The sequence below is a fragment of the Canis aureus genome, chromosome 9, assembly GCF_053574225.1.
Source record: "Canis aureus isolate CA01 chromosome 9, VMU_Caureus_v.1.0, whole genome shotgun sequence".
In the NCBI taxonomy this organism is placed as follows: Eukaryota; Metazoa; Chordata; class Mammalia; order Carnivora; family Canidae; genus Canis; species Canis aureus.
This window is the reverse complement of record NC_135619.1, coordinates 11,628,907-11,649,495: the sequence shown is the minus strand read 5'-3', so window position 1 is coordinate 11,649,495 and position 20,589 is coordinate 11,628,907. Positions and strand designations below refer to the sequence as shown.

The window sequence follows — 20,589 nt, the reverse complement described above, 5'->3', positions numbered from 1 at the left end:
CCACAGCCATGGGTTCTTCTATCAATATGAAATGTTTTGTACTTGCTGTTTTTGTGCATCTTGTATTGTTATGTGCAATATACAAAATAATGTGTCTAACTATGCCATTTATGCTTTTGAAAGAAAAAGCAAATTACTTACTGAAGAGAATGGCATTTGCATGCATGTGTGTCAGCTTTCAAGCCATTTCCTTCTACAAAATATTGCTTTCTACACTTAGAAAATGCATCCATCCATCAGTTACAAACCATTTCAAAGCACTTTATGAATCTACAGAGCAAAATGTACTTATCTTACATTGGCAGTGTCCCAGCTGTTACAAAATTGCTATTGTCCTAATACTTACAAGGCAATTTTAGCATCAGTTAATAATTTTACAGGATAGATAACTTCTAAAGCATTATAAAATGACAGACATTAAACAATAGCAACTTAGCATTTTTTGAAACAGTTCATGACAGCTTAAAAACTAAAGTGATTTTAATGTATAGTCTATGCAGTTTTAGTTTCTCATTGACAATTCCTTTAGAAGATAAAAATGTGAAAATCCTTTTAAATAGTGGGTGAAAGAATAAAACAAATTTATCTTTAAAAGATATTCAGTAAAAATCTCAATTAGGAATAATGTCTCAAATCTTCCTGTACAGATAGTAGGTGACAAGAATTTGAATTTATTTAAGCAGAAAAAAAAATGATGGTATCATTTAATGGTAGGGTACCACAAAATAAAAAGGTATATATATTCATTAAAGCTAATACAAAAAGAAAAATACAGCAAATAGCATTTTATATAAATCAGTATGCATTATTTCTTCCTAAACACTGTTTTCTATCAATCTTAGTTTAAAAGCTTCAGTTAAAAGAAAAATCTGGGTAAATGTAACACATGTGTATTCTCTGTCTTTGTTTAAGTTGTTGGGGTAGCCATACAACCCATTTGGGGCTGGATATTTTACCATTCACCTTTGATAGCTAATGCCTTGATGGTACAGAAAGAAAAATAGCTCTAAACAAATTACATTAATTGGTAGTTTGGTGCTTTGCATGTGCAATCTCTTCAAGGAAAAATGCTTTTGATAAGCACCAATGTACAACAGTGACTATTTTCATAAACGGACTTATTAAATAAAACCAATTATTCCATGAATGTTCACAAAGGCCAAGTAATTGACCACATCATCAAAATACAGCCTACATTCCCTTAGTACACAATTACCATCTTCTCTATCACTGAGCACATTGATATTGCATAGGCCCATTGTACACCAGCTACTTCAGAGAATCAAGTACAAGTGGAATTTTTAAATGGTCAAAATTATATTCATGTTTAATTTTTATAGAATGTTACATAATTTTAATACTGTCATTGTTTTAAAACTATAAAATGAGAAGTTTGTTTAATTTCAACCCCTTTCATGACACCAACACACCTAAAAAAAACTGTAATTCAGAGCCTCAAATGCTTTTTTCAATATGTAATCCATGCTATTTACTAAACAGTGTGTATTTTAAGACAAAGCCCTATTTTACTCCTAATTAAAGGTAAAGTAGGTCAAGTAGCCAGTCTTTATCGCCAGCTCTGCAGAGGTGAAGACCATGTTCCTAACTGATGGCTCCTTGCTGTCATCATATGAAGTGTCTGGAAAGAATGTGTGCACTAAGGTGTTTGTTGACTGACTTATTGATTGAATTGGTCTAATTCAATTGAGATAAACTATTTCAATCCTACAGTAGGATTTTTTTAAACTCGTATTTTATTTATATTTGAAATTTCAGGCTTTTTCTTCCTGGTGTATATAGAGAATATTTCTCAAAAAGGACCCACTTGACACTAACTTAAAAAATCAAAAGGGCACTTCTTGCCAAACATTAATTGAGAAATTTAATCTTTCTATTAAAAAAAAAAAAACTTGCGTTGAGGCATCTGGGTGGCTTTAGTTGATTGAGCCTCCGACTCTCGATTTTGGTCATGGTCTCAGGGTTATGGGATCAAGCCTCACATCAGGTGCTGAGCATGGAGCCTGCTTAAGATTCTCTCTTCTTTTTCTTTCTCTCTCTCTCTCTCTGCCCCTCCTCTCCTTCCACCCCCACTCATGCTCCTTCTCCTCTGTCTCTCTCTCCAAAAAAAAAAAAAAAACTATCACATACTTACATTCACCTACAAACCTTATAATCTCTTTAATAACATGATTCACATTAATAATATGAAACTGACTTACCTATAGTAAAAATATAGACTATGTAGGTAATATTAGGTATTTCTTTCCTTTTGCCCTTTTATATCATGAAACTAATTACAGACCTATTTAAATTATCAAAACTTTATTTACCTTTGCTTTATTTACTGTTGCTAACATTTATTTACTAGTATTGATAGTATTGATACAACATAACTGAATAAAAGACATTAATAAGTTTTGGTACTGAGGGACTAACATGTTAATTAAAGCTACAATTTTAAAGTGTCATTAAATTTAATCATTTTTAATCTCAATCTCAAAATACAAGTCCATCTTCCCAATTTTTAGTAAGAATGTATTTCATGACAGTGGTAATGAATTCCTACTTATAGAAACAAAATTTATTTATTTGGGGAGTGTGCCATAGAAGTGGGTGGAATTTGGCAAGCCCTGGCTTTCACAAACAGAGAAGCAGCCTAAGAGTTTTCCATCATCTTTTATTCCTGAGCACTAAGATATTTCAGACACTCCAGCATGTGATCTTTGAAGTGTGTTTGTAATATCTCTTTCTTGAATAGATCTTGAGTAGGTTTCTACTTTCCTCCTCACACCATTACATGGCTATGCTCCATTACTTCCTGCCATCTATGTTTAACCAAATGTGAAGACTCTTTCTAATGCTGCTGTCAGAAGACATCAGACATTTGGCCTTTAGCACAGCGAACCTGAATTTGTATCCCAGGTTAAACCCAGACCCAATACCTGGAGATTAAACTACCCTACCGGAGGATTCTGCTATAGATTTTTAAGTATATGACCAAGAACTCTCAGTGGATGTTTATCATGTAGCCACGTCTCTAAACCTAAAAACTTGTTGCTAACTTATTTTTCTTTGCTAACACACCTGCAGTGCATGAATTATTAATGCCAAAAAATTACATTCTTAACTTATTTGTATTATTCAGATACACAACTGGTTTCAGGCAAGAAACCCTGAAAAGTAAAATGGGACAGTTTGAACAGGGAATTTACTTAAAGGAGGACAAGCATTGATGTCACACATTTTGAATATAATGCTGGATACCATACTCTTTCCAAGAAGTTGGTCCAGAATTAGCATACCTGAAATGTTCTCCTAAGATTTCACATTGTCTTGATTGGTCTGATCTAAAGCAGGCAGACCCAAATCTGAGGAAGATTACAAACTAATTCCCATTTCTGGGATAGCATATACACTAAAGTTGACATGATCATGCACCACTGGGGTTTGCTGAATCACTCTACCCAGCCTTCCCAGACTCATTTCACTAAAACCATCATTTTTATTTATTCGTGAAAGACACAGAGAAAGAGAGGCAGAGACACAGGCAGAGGGAGAAGCCAGCCCCACACAGGGAGCCTGATGTGGGACTTGATCAGGGGACCCCAGTATCACACCCTGAGCTGAAGGCAGATGCTCCATTGCTGAGCCACCTAGGCATCCTCGAAATCACCATTTTAAACAGCCATCCTAAAGCTATCATCTACGGTTGGCAAGTGTCCCTATTTGGTATGAATGAAACTTGTTAGAAATAAATGATCAACCTTTTTAGAATCTACCCACAGTGTTAAGTTGCCCTTTATACTGGAGTGACATACTCAGAGACTCTGTTTAGTTAGTAATTTGATAAGTGTATCTCATCTGAGCCTTCAAATGACTTTATCTTGCATATATTCAGTAAGATGTTAATAATGTAGCATGCACTGGAAAGCTAGAATGCTTGGATTTAAATCCTGCTCTAACATTTTTACTGTATGTCACCTTGGGAAAATTGCTTCACCTCTCTAAATACCTGTCTTTATTTATAAAATGTGATGATGATGATAACATGAACTACCAGAGAAGATTAGACTAACTGATAAAATCCACATAACAGTGCCTGGCATATATTAAACACTAAAATACAGGCTAGGTATCATTTTTAACATGTTTGGCTGCATCATCTCCTTTATATATATTTTTTACCAGAGTAAATCAGAAATGCATCTAACCTGGTACAGTATTTTTGCTCATACTCTCAAACTAGGAAATAACAGACTAAGTTGAGTAGGTAGTGCAGGGAAATACTCCTATATGAAAAGAGAATTTTGATACCTATAATATCACAAAACTATCTTCAAAATATAAATTCTTCAATTGCAGCTCTTACCTCAGAAGAGCTTGAAAATTAAAACCAATCATTGTTGCTTGCAACTATTTTATGTGCATTTGCATTGTATATAATACATATAGGATAATAACAAGAGAAACATAAAAATCATAATTAAAGGAAGCATACAAATTCTTGAATATGAGGCAGGATGACTAAACCTTTTGAAATTAAAGAACTTTAAGGAATATAAAACACATTTCTAACTTTATTACTCTTACTGAAAATGACGATACTGATGCTGTTATTTCTGATAATCCATTAAACTTTGATTCAATTTTTTGTAAGCTAAATAAAACTTACTTGGAAGTCCTTAGTGTATGTTAGCTATCACCATTCATCATCACTATGTTATATAAGCAGTACTATCTTTTCATTACTTGTTTCTATCTTGAGTGTAAACCCCTTGGTCAATTGACACAAGGGTACACTTGTTTCGTATACTAGGAACAAGCTGAATAATTTATTGTTTTACAGCTTCTGTTCCCACCCAAATATGTCCCCTTTCTGTTTAATTACACATTCAACATAGTAACAATTCATCTCTTCCTAAGTATTTAAACAGTAAGAGTAAATTATTTCTTAATTATCAATAACATTTATAATGCTAAATGTTGCAATTGTAATATTTAGCAATAAAAAAATCTGACAAACATTCAATTAGCTACGAAAGATATGATAGAGGGAAGGTGTCTCTCAGTTGAAGGAGCACCTAATAATCGGTCTGGAATTGACATTGCTATTCTCATACACAAACAATACCCAGTAAAGCTAAAATATGTTTTCTCTTTCACAAGCATAACCACCCATAATTGGGTGAGAGAATTTTGCAAGTAATTAACAGTTGTTTTGTCTTTCAAAATACAATAAATATCCAAATTGCAACTATTTACCCTAAATTAAATTGTCCAAAAGTTATGTTTTCACAGTAAACTCTACCTCCAAAATAGGGAACATTGAGGGGGAAATCACTATTGCCCACCTACGATGTAATATTGGAAAAAAGAAAAGTTTTTATAAAAAATAGCAATGTTCTCAAGATGGCTTGCAAAAGTAACCAATACCTTCAAGATGAGATGTCCTCTTTTTTCCAGCAAATAGTTTACCATTTCTGTTCAGTGTGAATTTAGAATTTTCAGTGAGATTAAAGTATATAATCCTGTAAAAATACAAGCTCATTCTTAGCATCTCAGTGAGCACACGCACACACACACACACACACACAAATCATACTTTAAAAGTTATAAAAATTAGAAAATAAAATCCTGATATCTTTAAAGTAAATATTTTCACATTTCTCTCTTCTCTGTACCTGCCAAAATGGCTATATATTTGACTCAAAGGTTTTGATTTCTCAACAAACTCTAATATTGTATGCTATTAAATTTTCACATGTATTACTCTTTTTGTCTACAGTCACCTTTTGATCCCATATTAGATTTAAATAAAAATTTCTTTAAATTGCTCACGTTTCAAAGGATGGAGATGGGATTCTTATGATAGAAATAGTTTTTTCAAAAGAAAATTTTGAAGCATGAATAGCTTCAGGTCATGAATAGCTTTTTCAGTCCATATGCCCTCAAACTACAACATATTTTATTTGTCATTTTCACATAGAGGATCCTGAAGTTATTTATAATATGTATGATCTTTAAATAGAGGGTATGTCTGATGCTTTTCCATAACTGAAAACCTTTCTAAAGAGGCAAATTTAAAGTGGACAATGAGTAAACTTTTCCAAAAGATTGTCAAACCTTTAAAAAACAAGCAGGAAGTTGAACCATGGACTCGGCTCTTCATAGATCAGTCCTCCACTCTTCTTTAATACTATACCCAAAATGATTTGTGATCATCTACTTCAAACAGTCAACAAAATATGCCCTGACTAGTTAGTGCTGCATGCTTTGGGGGTTCAAATGATGTGTAAGATCTCAATCTGACCTTCACTGACATTACAGTATAACCAGGAAGATAGACTTCAAGGAACTAACTCAGGAGAATGATCAGGTATTAAAATGTCCAGAGCAGTCTTTAAGCAGACAGGGGTAATATTTTTAAGTACATCTCTGTGCAAATCGAGAGGTACTCATCTGTGAGTTTCCTTCCCTGAAACACTTTTGTTCCTTTGTCCCAATAAAGGATAGAGTGAATGCCAAAGGAAGGGAAGAGGGCATGGAAGGAGACAGTGTCTGTGGGACTGGGAAATTAAAAAAAGCCTTCCCTCCCTATGGGAGGAAGTTAGAAAGACAGAATAAAGGGAAAGACATGAAGTCAATTTTGAAGATCTTTTCTTATCACTCCCCCATTCTCCAGAGAGTTAAGGGGACCCAGGAGTGATATATAATTGTGTGTGTGTGTGTGTGTGTGTGTGTGTTGAGTCACATAAAGACTATTGATTTCAATTTGGCCAGAACACCAGTTTAACTTGTGGTAGTTCAATTGACATGATACTGTTTTTCAGACCATTGGATCTAACTAACCTTGACACATACTGAAAGCATTCTCTCAAATTACTTGGATTATTTTAGCTGAGGCAAATTCACTAGAGTTTGACTTCTGCCAAGTTTTTTTCAACATTAAAAAAATAATTTAGACTTAGAGTTGTGCAAACAGTACAGAAAATTCTTGTACACTCTTCACCGAGCTTCCTAAATGTGACCATCTTATGTAAACGTAGTCTAATTATTAAAGCCAAGAAACTAATAGTGATACTGTATCATTAACTAATATACAGACCTTATTAGAATTTTGCTAGTTTTTCCCTAATATCTTTTTTTCTTGTCCAGTACCCAATCCAAGTCCCATATTGAATTTAGTTGTCATGTCACATGTCTGTGACAGTTTCTTAGTATTTCATGTTCTTAACACTTTTGGAAAGTACATGCCAGTTATTTTTTAGAATGTCCCTCAATTTTTGTTTATTTTATGCTTTCTCATAATGAGAGTTACAATTTTAGATGTTATAATTTCAAGTGACAAGTTAGATGTTACCATTTTTTTTGCCAAAAAATAAGACTGAAGTGATGCTATATGCTTCTCAATACATCATCTAATGGGGTATATGATGGCATTGTATTTTATTACTGATGATAACATTAACTCTAATCACATGGCTAAATCATGTCTGCTAAGCTTCATTGTAATCTTAATATTTTCACTTTGTAATAAATATATTGTGAGGAAACACTTTAAAACTATGTAAATACCCTATTTCTCATAACTCACTAATTTTAGCAGTCACTGATGGTTTGAACATGTATACAGATGAGTAGATACAACAAATACTACTGTGATGTTTTGTTTAATGGTAATTTTCTATTACCCTTATTCCTTGGAGATTTATTAATATATACTCTACTGTACAGGAAAGTACTCTCATATTTATTTACTATTCCATTTATATATTTTTATCTGTGTAGAGTCATTGAGAATTATTTTAATCTAGAGGTTCAATTCAAATCCAGCTTTATTTGAATTGTTTTACAATCAGCCCAACTTTGGCCATTGGAAGCTCTTCATACGTTTTTTGTGGGTTTTTTGGGGGATACCTCCATCATTTTATGAGTACTTCCTGTTACCTCAAAATATTCCAGTCTCATCATGTATTTTCCCTGCCCTGGTCCTTCCTGGGATCAGCCATTTCTCCAAAGAACCCTACTCCCTTTCATTGGAAAGTGATACTTAGAGTCCAATATTTAAAAGCTAAGTGTGCTCATTGCTACTAGCGATGTTGTGGTTTCTAGGCCCTCTCAGAGAACAGAGCCAGGAAATATATTTATGTAAAATAACACATAAACATGCCTGTTTATTTCTGTATCCATCGTTACATATATATTAATATGTATAATATATATTAAAACTATGAGTTTATACTGATACTTTTTATTCTAATTTAACATGACAGGGTTCATTTCAGTCTTTCCTCATTTTCATTTATAACCTCTTTCTCTGACAGTAAAGAAACATGGCTCTTATTATAAATAATATATCAGCTCATTTATTCAAACCTAGTATGAACATAAAATAATTTTAGAATTACTGACGTATATCCATGTTAGACACGAATTTATTATACAGAATATGACATTTGTGGAAAGCTTGTTTTTTTGTTTTTAATGTTACTATATTTAGTCAAAATACAGCTTTCTGAAATTACTTAACATTCCTTCCTTTATCCGCACCCTCTCACTGTGGTTATTTTATTCATTTATAATATAATTGGGCCCACTTGGTACTACTTGTTTCCATTCTGGGTTCTACTCACATCCTAGTTTATTCAATCATTTATTTGGGAGGTATGCAAAACAATATCATGATTCTCAAAATAAAAACTACTAAAAATGTCTATTCACAAAAGCATCGTGTCTTCTTCAACCTTACACTATGTTCCCATTACATACACCCCCGTATGTAATCAATCTTCTTTGTTTCTGTTTTATCTTTCGAATGTGTCTTTTCTACAGATGAGCAGATGCATGTATATTTTCTTATATTTTCTTCTCGCTTAAATGGTCATATACTATAGGTAATTTTTTGCTTTTATCATGGAACAATATATCCTGAAAATATCTTACTCATTCTTATTTATAGATGCATACTACTCCATTGTGTAGATGCATCATAGTTTATTCAATTAGTTTCCTATATGTGGGCATTTAGTCTATTTCCAGTATTTCACATTTTCTGAAGAAAATTTTAAGAGATTCCTAGTGAAAGAATTTGGTCCTATGTCCTCTGGATTATATCCTTGGAAAACTTTAAGAATCTTAAACAAACTCCACATCAAAACGGGCACTGAAAGTATGGTCCTTCAAGTGCTAAAGGTTAGGGACAGTCTGTGGGGGAAGAGCAATAGGTTCCTTGGGGCCCACACCTGATATGTAGGTCATCCAAAGTTTTCATATCTTCAACAGCTGAAAATGCAAGTAGATCAGAGGAGGCCTACAGGCAAAGACTGATGGTACGTCATTACCGAGTTCACCATCAGAAGGAGGAGATTCCAGAATGATGTTCAAATGGAATGAGTCCCTCAGTGGACTTCATTTTTAAAAAGTGACCAGGTAGAAAGAAAGTCCTCCTCTTTCTACCTGGCGCAGAGCCTTAGGGAATGGTACAAGACACATCCATTTTAAGGTTTCCTCTAGAAAGCTTCCATCTTGAAAGGTAGGTGGAGAAGGAGACACTCTGAGGAGAGCTAAACCTATCAGGTAGTTTGAATATAAAATTGAGTGAATGTTACCTTACAGAGACTACTACATTAATTATGTATTTCTGTGCAACAAATTGCACAAAACCTCAGTGGTTTAAAATAACAAACACTTATTATCTCGAAATCTATATGGCTCAGTAATTTCAGAAAGGTTTAGCTGGGTGCTTCTGGCTCTAGGTCTCACATAAGATTGCAAACAAAATGTCAGCCAAGGCTTCTGTCTTCTGAAGTTTGATTCTGGCTTCAGGATCTGCTTCCAAGCTCATTCACATGGCTGTTGGCAGGAGGCCTCACTTCTCACTAACTATTGGCTAAAGGCCTCAGTTCCTTGCCACATGGGTCTCTCTGTGGCTTTTGAGTATCCTCATAACATGGCACTTGGCTTCCCTCAAAGTGAGTGACACCAGAGAAAGAGCAAAGAAGAAACTACAATGCCTTTAAGTCTTAAACTCAGAAGTTACACGTTGTCAATTCCACCATATTCTTTACTTTGGAAGCAAGTCACTGAGCCAGCATACATTCAGGGAAGGGGAATTAGGTTCCACCTTTTGAAGAGAGAAGTATCCCTTTAGAAGAATACATGGACATGTTTTACAACCATGACAACTGTTTTAAACTGGAAGAAATGAGCTATCTATAATTAACAAACTAAAACTTGTTTCTTTCAACAACAGGGCTTAGGCTCCAGAACAAGATCAGTACATAATAACAGTAACTATATATTTTTTACATGTTATGTGTAAATTGTCACCCATACTACAGGGTAAAGATAAAAGACTGAATCTATACTACCTCTATGAAGTCACAAATGGCTTCACTTTTCCTTTTAAGTTGACCACCAATAAGACTGGAGAAAGGTTTAAATTCTCATTTCCACAATTTGTGAATTCTAAAATATAAAATGCCTAGGTTTAAGTATATTAAACCTTGGGAGAAAGCTGTGTCTTCAGATATACCTTGGTTAGAAACTCATTTCTAGTCATTTACTAACTTTATGTGAAAATTTCTTTATGCCTCAATGTTATATGCAAATAGGGATACTAGTACCTCCTTTATGGTGTTGGCATAAGCATCACTGAAGCACCTAGTACAATATCAAGAGCATTGTAAGTACCCCAAAAATGGCATTATCATGCCACATAAGTATAGTTATATTGATACAGTTTTACTATTGACTTTCCTTAACTGTACTCTGTTTAGTACTCTGCAAAGTGTTCTGCCTAAGAATAAGCATCATGGACACACAATCAGATGATGTCAGGACACAAACTTTGCCATCTTCATTGAGTGTAGTAAATGCATGCAGTGAAATCTACTCATAAGTACCTGGCATTAGAAAATGGCTTTTGAATTACCAAGAGAGGATTTCTGAGAGTTAAGAGTCCTGGCACTGGAATCAGGTACACCAGGTTAAGATACCTGTTCTACACTTACTAGACGTGTGACATCAAGCGAATCAGTGACTTCTCTAATGCCTGTTTCGTCATCTATATACTAGAAAGAATAATACCTTCCTCTTAGGATTATTGAGAGGATTACTTTCAAATCATTAAAAGGAAACCCAGAATATAGTAGGTGCTGAATAAATGTTACCTATTTTCATTAATATGCTTATGTTTTTTTAATATGCTTATGTTTAACACTATTATTATCATTATGTTAATTTTGTTTTTGTTCTTTAGGAGGAAAAAGAGTTTTGAAAGTTAAAAAAAATGCCGCTATTACAACTAGATATTTTAAAGTAACTTCCCAATGTTTTTTTGTGTGTGTGAATTATTTTAGGAATAATAAGGAAAGATTTCATTTTTAACCCTTACTCACGTTAAAGGAAGAAGAACCTCAGAAAGAGGCTGAATGTTGTATGTGGGTAAACTTCAGAGCTATAAATGTCAAAAAACTGCTTCAATATTTCTGAATCTGATTGAAGATATTTAAAGATATTTAACTGTTAATCATTCTGAGGCTAATGTGAACAGAATGCCTTCATGAGAAAAGACAAGGCTTGTAGCTACCTCTGTGGTTGTATCCTCGGGCGATCACTCTCCCTGCCTCTCCACACCTCTGTCCTCCATAGCCCACCATCTCCCTACAGTGTCTTCCAGTATCACTCCAAATGTACCAGTCCTTGACCAGAATTCTCAAAAGAATATTTACCCAATTAATTAGTTTCACTGATACAGTAGACTCTTCAACCTGCCAAGGGGATAAGCAGCAGTGTGTAGCCAAGAAAGCTTACTCTACACTCTAGGGAAAAAAAACCTAACTTTTCTCCATATGATATATTTTAGAAAGCTTAGCTCAACTGAAAATTTTATATGAAACAAAAATCCATTTAAGATATGCACTCATCTATTATTGGAAAAATATGGACCTTGAGCGGGGACATTTTAAAAGTCATAGGTTTCCACAACATAGCAGGAACCTCTCCTGGTTGCTAGAGGTCTAGTAACGTAAGTGAATATCACTCCCATAAGGTAGAGTCCAACTCTACCTTATGGGGAAAAAAATTACTCAAAGGCTAAACATCACGTTTCTTGCCTGCGACTTTGAGAGTAGTCACATTTGCAAAAATACTCGAGTGCTGCTAGATCTTAGTGCATACTTGTTATTGCACACTTTATCTTTTCCTCAAAATTCCCCTTCTGACATACTCCAGGAGGAGATACGCTTGTTTCCAGGAAAAAGTTTCACTTCTATTTTTAATCTTTGCTCACTTCACTGACTTAGAAGTCAGGTAATTCTAAGCTGCTTGAGAGGAATAGCCCACAACCATCATCGCTGCCCTTCTCTGCCATCCCCACCCCTACTGTCTCTCAGGCTGTGAATTTTGCATAGAAGTATGTGGCTGAGTAAGGAGTTGGAGGTGACTCTCTACTGAACTCCCAAGTGGGACTTTGTTAGTATTACCAAGATGATAGTGGTTTGGAACTAATTTATACTAAAATGTTAATGACTTCCATGTAATGTTTTTGTTACAAATGCCATAATTTAGTGCCTTAGTTTAATAGAAGAATGAGAAGATTTTTTGCCAAAAAGCCACTATAAGGGATTGTACAGATGGTATAGCTTATGATACCTTCAAAATGAGGCATTGACCTTAATGCTACAGAACTAATGGCATATTATAATTCCCGGTGACGTTTAGGAATAAAAAAGGAAAATATTTTTTTAAACATGCCTGTTTTTGTAATTAAATATCCTCTTGAGCAAATACATAAACTCAAGGTTTTCATTTTATTCTAAGCTTTAAAATGGTCTTATCAGCCTTGGCCTATTTCAGATGATAGCTGATAACTCCAAAGAGTGGGTATAAAGCACATTTTGTAGATATAAAATGTTTCACAAACTAAGGTTGACCACTGGACATTGCTGGAATTTGCTTTAGTAACTGAGTAAATATCATCTCTTTATATGCTTTTATTTCCTAAGTGAGAAGGAGAATACTTGTACCTTGAACCATAATTTTCCTTAATCTTTTGGAAAGTTGTCATTGAACTAATATAAAGCACCCTGACTCTCATCTCTGCTCTGTAGTGTCTGAAAGAATGACTTTGCTTTCAAGCATAGTTCTTTAAACTCATCTATCATGTTGCAAGTTTGAATCTACTGAAAAGAGTTTTAATGAGTTCAAAAGTAACATCTATCAAGTCTGAATCCTTGCTATTCCAAAGAAAGAGCAGAATCAAAATTCTCATTCGACTGAAAACATATGATTTTCCTCCATTTCAGGTGACATTACTGTAGCCTGGCTCAACAGAAGCTCCCCATTAGAAGAGGAAAAAGTTACATTCTTCATGGAAATAAATGGAACAGGGGTCTCTTCAGTTCAGCACCGCCTGATGAGGAGAATGTGGCCAGCACAAAGGCGACTCATAAAGGAGGCTAATTTCAAAACTAAGAATTAGAAGGTAAGACCTGGGCAGCCCAGTAAATAAAGACTATTTTTATGAAAAATGATTGACGCTCAAGATAAAATAAGGTTTTATGGCAGTAACTCTTGGCTCACTAATTTCAGTACACCGTAACTCTGCAAAAATATTTTTTACAGCTTAGGCTAGAGAAGCTTCTTTATGAAGAGAACAAAATGTTCCCAATTTCATCTCTCACCCTTCTTGGGTGCACCACTCATCATAGAAGAAGGTGTTCTCAGGCTGAGATCTTTCTGGTTAAGAAAAAGAATAGGTCTTTCAAACTAGAAATGGACCTGTTCTAGGAACTGCACCACCTAGACATAAGTCATGTATGTGACTCTGAAGGTTTTTTTAAAAGGCAACTCAGATTGCTACCCATTTTTCTGAAAGAGAGGAAGGAGGAACCCTACTTTCATTGAAGGCCTTAGTGTCTCAAAGCAAAGGCATCTATCAGAAGTATTTTAAAATTGAAATAAGAAAACAAAAAAACAGCAGAACTCTGTGGTTGGTGAGATGTGGCCACGATGGATAAGTTAACATAATCATTTGCACTCTTGCTATGCACTTGCCAAAATCTTGTTAGCCTCAACTTCTACTTAAACCTCAACTAATTCAGAGCCTACTGAAAACATCATCAAAGTTTCATCCTCATGACATAACATTGATTTTTCCCCAGTATAACATAATCTATCCCACAATGTCCTAGAAAATAATTAGTAAGGTTGTCTGGAAAAATAGTTCATTTTATTTAAAATGTCTATCCATGGAAATTTTGTGTTGTGAAAACTCGCATTTCATTTGAAATGTTTGTTCTTATGATTTTAGTGTTTTAAAAGATGTATCCCTTTCAAGAAAAAAAAAGATTTGATATCAAATGATCTTGAAAATGCAATGCCTTTGACTGTTTAAAGGGATTGAAATTTTATTAGTAGGCTTTTAATCATTTAAAACAATAAAGACACTATCTTCTATTCATTTTCAATAGGACAAGGCAGTATTAAAACAAGACCATTCCATCAGAGAAGCTTGATTATTTCCTCAGTGTTTTAAATTATGCATATGATTGGTGACACAAATACATGTTTAAGTGGTTGCAAATTTAAAAAATCAATATTCCCAAAGAACTAAAATTATGCCCAATCATAAATAACAAATTAATTCACCTGCATATTTTGATCTGCAACTTACCCTATGAACATGAACATTCTATAAAAGAGAAATATCTTTTCACATCAACTTGTGTTTATTATATTCATACAAATATAGTTCAAATCAAACACAAGCCTTTTCAAAGAGAAAAAAATTAGAACTGTTCACTGTTCTTTTCTTTCCCAGAGGATCTGGTGTGAGATGCGGACTGCCATGTTGCACCAAACCCACAGCAACCAGGACCCATTGTTCCCAAGGGAAACGTAGCCTATGCGGGAATGCAGTGGTGTACTCTGCAAGGAACGTGGAAAATAGCATATGTCACTACTGTACAGCACACAACAGACAATTATGATTCAACTGTCCAAATTATAATCAGTTTGACAAATGTCCACAAGCGTCTTCATTCTATTTTATATTTTCCCTAAGACAAGGCAATCACACAACCAGACAATTCCATCAGGGAAGCTTGTTAGCTGCTTAGTCTGTTAAACCCTGGTTGCCATAGCATCTAGAGTTGAAAAAGCTGCAGATTGGCATGAAAAAGCATGTCGACAATTGCCCTGTCACAGCATGCAAGCCAGGTCTGCTCAAAGGCAGCACACTACAAGTTTTCTTTCCCAGTTTGCACTACCCCATGCTGTTTAATAATATCCATTTACTGGTATTGGGATTGATCTAGCGCAGTGTAAAATTCACATCTAGTGAGACCTTGCTTTTCACATGGAGTGAAATTCTTTAACAAATGGGAGTATGGCAATTAATTTAGAAATGTAATACTGTATATACTATAAGAAGTATATTTAGATTTAATAGAGAAACTGTCCAAAATTTTAATGCACAGTTCTTTAAAGAGCCAAACAGTTTTACTTGGCAATTTTTCAGTTGACTTTCTAGTCATTTCTGAAGCCTAGTTAGTCATACTTTGGGGATGACAGACAGCATTCAAAATTCAGTGGTACATTTTTAAACATGTTTTAATCATGCTGTAGCCATTTCTTCTTTAAGCACATGGTATAATTTAATTAAGGATATACATTTATAAAATAACTGTAATTTAATTAAAGATTAATATCATGAACACTGAAATTATAGTCTAGAGAGCAATGTGCATCAATTATTTTTCCAGAAGTATCGTATACTTAATGGTGATAAATTACCATGTATTAATAAGAAAAAGTGGGTTTCTACCAAAGGGTATTCAAACCCCTGCCAACTCTTGGATTTCTACAGTGCACGGACTTTAAATAAAGTAAAGCATGTTTACAAACAACCATTTGTTAGCTTATTGGAACTACAGAAATGTGAAAATATCTACAGAAACTGTGAGACTTAGAAAATAATTCTTGCTCAGAAGTTTAAACTTGCCTTATCCAGTCTGGCCATTATCTCCTTCTATTCTGTCCCTTTAATTTTAGTTTTCCTTCAATGACACAAAGAAAGAAAAATCTTAAAATGCATCCTCGAGAGCACAATTAACCTAGCACACCAATATGTATATCAAATATAAGTATCGTTCTCTAAAATACTTGCTCTTCCCATTGGTATCTATTGCTTTATTCTCCTAATGTCACAAAGTCCTGATTATTTAAGTGTAAATTTTAAAACTTACTTGGGAAAAAAGTTGATAGTTTATCACAGCACAAGAACAATATAAGTTAATCTTGAAATGACAGTAGAGATCCTGGAGTAATGATTATTTTTCATGTTCCTGAACTAGTGATGGCCTCTTTTTTCTGAAACAAGATTATCAAAGATTTTTCAATAGAATGACCAAAATAAAACACCTTGAGTTTTATACATGCATACAAATCAGTATGAGTCAGTATAAATCATGTATGTACATCAGGAGGAAAATAGTGGCACTGACTGAGCTTCTTCAGACTATAAATGTAAAGCTCTCATTTTCTAGGAATTCTCAAAAATCTCAAAATCTTGGGATGAAACTTGATTCACATATGGTGTCCATGAATGTGTTTTCTTATACCACATCTTCCAGTTTAAAAAAAGAGAGAGAGAAAGAGAGAGAGAGAGAGAGAAGCTGTTTACTTGTTAAAGGTCTTTTTATAAGCTTTGATGACTCAAAAACACCTTCATTTTAACACATAGGATTTGGCAAAGAATTTAACCATGTTACCATTTGAAAGACTTTGATATTTTGAAAGAGAGAGAATTAAAAACAACAGAGATTGAAACTTAAGTTGGCTTTTGTGTATAGAACATAATTTTCTCAAGTATATTTTTCAGTATAAGGATTTACTACTGAAATTTATCTGCCAGGATACCATAACGCCTCAAAGCCACAGCTATCCTGAATGAACAATGGTAAGTAGAGCCACAAATTTCACTCTAGTATATCTAGTTAAAAAAAAAAAGAAGAAGAAAAAGAAAGAGAGAAAGAAAAAGCTTGTTACAGCTTCACAGTACTCTAAATAGATAAGTGTGAATGTCAAATAAAAAGCATAACAAAAGGTTGAAGCAAAATTTCCTCTATTACACTTTCCTGGAAAGATTGAATTTAAACTTTTGTTCGTTTCTCATTTCCCTACTTCCCAGGCAATCCTGTGCACTTCCTCAAGTTAAATTCAAGTAGGGACCACCTCTTAAACAGTCTGTAGGATATGCTTATTTTCCTATCGTCTTCGAAGTATTCGGTTTGCAGAGGCCACAAATTGGGTAGCGTGGAAATGAAAGTTTATGCCTTAACTCAGAGTACCTTTGCTTTAGTCCGGATGCCTTAGTTCTTCCCTGTAATCCCAATGCCGTCTTTGTCTGTGACTTACAAACAACTGTTGGCCTCGACAACCACGTGTTGTGTTACTATGATCTATTTCCGATACGTTAAAAAAAATAATTATGTATGAATTGCATTCCCTTTTTATACCTGATTCATTTCATGTTTATTCTTCTACTCTAAAACTGGATGTTAAAGGGATTCTTTCTGAATCACTTAGACTATTTTCATTGGATGTCATTGTGACTTTTGAGATACCCTCCACAGATAATCTGCCTTTCAGACATTTGGTCATTGTCAAATTGAAATTATATGAGAAAACATTGATTAAACTAATATTTCATAAGAGGAAAAACAGAAAACTTGACTTGTGGTATCTTGCAATGGCATTAGCTCCTTTCATCATACAAAGGGTAAATGTCATAATAGAGATACTGCACTGCTTTCTTTCACGAAATAAATGCATCCTATTTATTCCGCAAATGAACTACTACTTTACACAAAATGTAGGTTTCATATAAGCACACACATTCTTGTGTAAGGTGCTTCTTGTTTTTCTGAGTGATTTTGCCTTATTCTGAAATTTTCCTCACCTGACTGAAAGCACATTAACTGCTAGATAGGCATCACACTGATGTCTCCATGCTGTAGCATACAGCCGTGAATTTGCTACGATCTGTTTAATCAGCAGTGTATTGATTTTCCGCAGCTTTCCTTCATTTTAGCCCCATAGCAGGCTTCTGTAATTTCCTTTGGACAAAGTGTAACCAAACTGTGCTAAGTGATGTTGATTTGCAGGCAAAAGTAAAGGGGTAAATATAAATTAACAAGCTATAAACATTTTACAAGTGGGGAGTCAATAAAAACAGTGTCTGCAGTTTCTTTTTAAAAAAATGATTTGAAGCAGATTGTTAACAAACGTGTCCAAAGAAACTGACATGAGTCTGAGAATAATTTTTGCGCTTTGTGATTAAGAATTGATCAGTCTAAAAGCCTCGGATGCAACTGAATCACCCATAAGCTGCTGGCCTGAAAAGGCTCAGCAGGGGCTGGTATTTGTTTGTTAAACTCCCATGATTCCAAGTAGATAATTGGTCTGTGAAGTTCATGGCAGAATCTGAATTTGCTTTCTTGCTTCCCAGCTGGCTGAGCACTGGTTTATAGACTTCTGTGTACAAATTTAGCCAGCAGCAAACCTCACATCTTTAATATAAAAGGTGTTTTGTTGTGTTTTTCAGGTGCTGAGTGGAAAGCCCACACTCCAGAAGCTCATTAAAAGGGCCAAGTTACAGTACAGGTTTATTTCTGTCACAGCGTTTCTGAAAACAGTGACAAGGATTAATATGTTTCTTTAGTACTGGAAAAAGCCTGACACAATCCCCTGTGAATTTGATCATCTGTTTCATTGCCTGTATAAGATTCAATCTCTTATTATATCCTGAAGTTACAGCTGTAAACTAATGCTGGTAAGAATTCATAAGCTATTGCAGAAGCCTGGGGCAAAACTAATTGTTTTATTCAACAGTCGCTTATTTACTTAGTATTTATTTCATACCCCTCTCTATCATCTTTTCCCACTGTTCCTCCTCAAAGTCAAGATTAACTTGGCTCTTTGTCTGAATGCACAGAGAAAATATAGAGACATGGGGAATTCATGCTTCCAGGAGCTTTCAAAAAAGTTGTTACAGATCAGTGTATTGTGGAAATGTTGTCTACTATAAATTTTGCATAAAACTATTCTTACTCTCCTTTCCTTAAAATGGAGGGTTTTTTATTAAAGTCCTTATTAAAAAGCAGTATCTGCACAAACGTTATAACCTTTGTGTTCTGTGTGATCATGTGACGTTAGGCTTTCTCTGCTAGTGGTTGCTATGTTTCTGGGACATGATTTGACATGTGGTACATGCAAATCCTGGTAAAGTGCAAACTGTATCATAAAATTATTCCATTTTACATCAAACTAGATAGGCAAATAGCTCTTTGCTATTTTCAAAATTTGTCAAAAATTAGAAGTTATAATAATATGCTTGCTATATGGATACCATAAAACAAATAATCTTAAACCGAGGAATCTTTCTTTTTTTTCTCAAGTTAGTTATAGAGGAATATTTATTTCTTTACCTACCAGTTTTTTGTTATGGAAAATTATAGGCTACATTAGAATTTTAGATCCAAAAATGTATATTCAAAATTCCAAACATGAAGCAAGTATAAAAATGATCCATTTGTGTACACTTTATGAGAACTGGTAGAAATTATTGCAAGATTAGGCTGAAGAAATATATTCATGCAATGTCTGAAATTAGATATTAAGCTTCCCTCATTCTTAACAGAAGTTGCATGTCTAATTCCCTATGCACTACAGACATTTTAACCCATAATAACTGATTGTAAATACAGTATGAAACTAGCTAGAGCCTTATTTACACCTGCCAATTTGCTGCCCTCCAGCACTAAAAACAAAAACAAAATGGTAGCAAAAGAACTGCCAAGCAAAACACACTCTGCCCCTCATGTACACTCCTTTCTATTTCCACAAACAGAACCTTTTGCTTCTTGTTTTCCATCAACAAATTCAACTTTGGAATTTCAAATAAAATTAAGGAAAAAGATATTTGCATGACATGGCAATAGCAAAATAATTGTTAAAATGGCCATCTACTTGTGTCCCCTTAAAGTAACATAAGTACTATAAGTGCTTCATGGCACTTTTAACTGAGAAGTAACACATGTAAAAAAATTAAAAAGAAGTAACACATGTACCATGAAATGTATATGTCACAATGGCAGCCACTTATTTTGCCTGAATAACTCAAGATTTGCACTCAGTTATGTTCATATAATGAAAGCCCATGTTTTTCATTAGAGAGAATATATCAGATATTTTGGTTGGTAAGGTGGCAGTCCCCGTTGTTTTTGCATGCCCTGCATTTCCCTGTTATATCTCATTTACATAATGGCAGCCCAATTATTTCCGTTTCTCTTTTTTTTTTTTTTTTTTTGTGGAAGCTTAAAGCATTTGTCAACATTTTAGTGAGGACTTCCTACTAACTTAATTCAATGAAAATACCTTCTGCTAAATGTTAGACAGTGGTTTACCCTTCCATTGTGGATAGTAATGATTTGCATTATTATTGCATATACTGTTTGACTTGCGTATATTAAAATGGTAACATAAGGCACGTAATAATATTTACATACATAATGATATGAATAA

At 34.2% G+C, this 20,589-nt stretch overlaps 1 long non-coding RNA gene across 1 annotated transcript; it reads left to right on the top strand.

The window, feature by feature from the left end:
- Window positions 1–13,217: 13,217 nt before the first annotated feature.
- On the top strand, window positions 13,218–19,146 carry LOC144320391 (uncharacterized). The gene is made up of 3 exons (XR_013385925.1): window positions 13,218–13,486; window positions 16,886–16,963; window positions 18,611–19,146. It is a non-coding gene; the product is annotated as an uncharacterized LOC144320391 (long non-coding RNA).
- The last annotated feature ends 1,443 nt before the right edge of the window (window positions 19,147–20,589 follow it).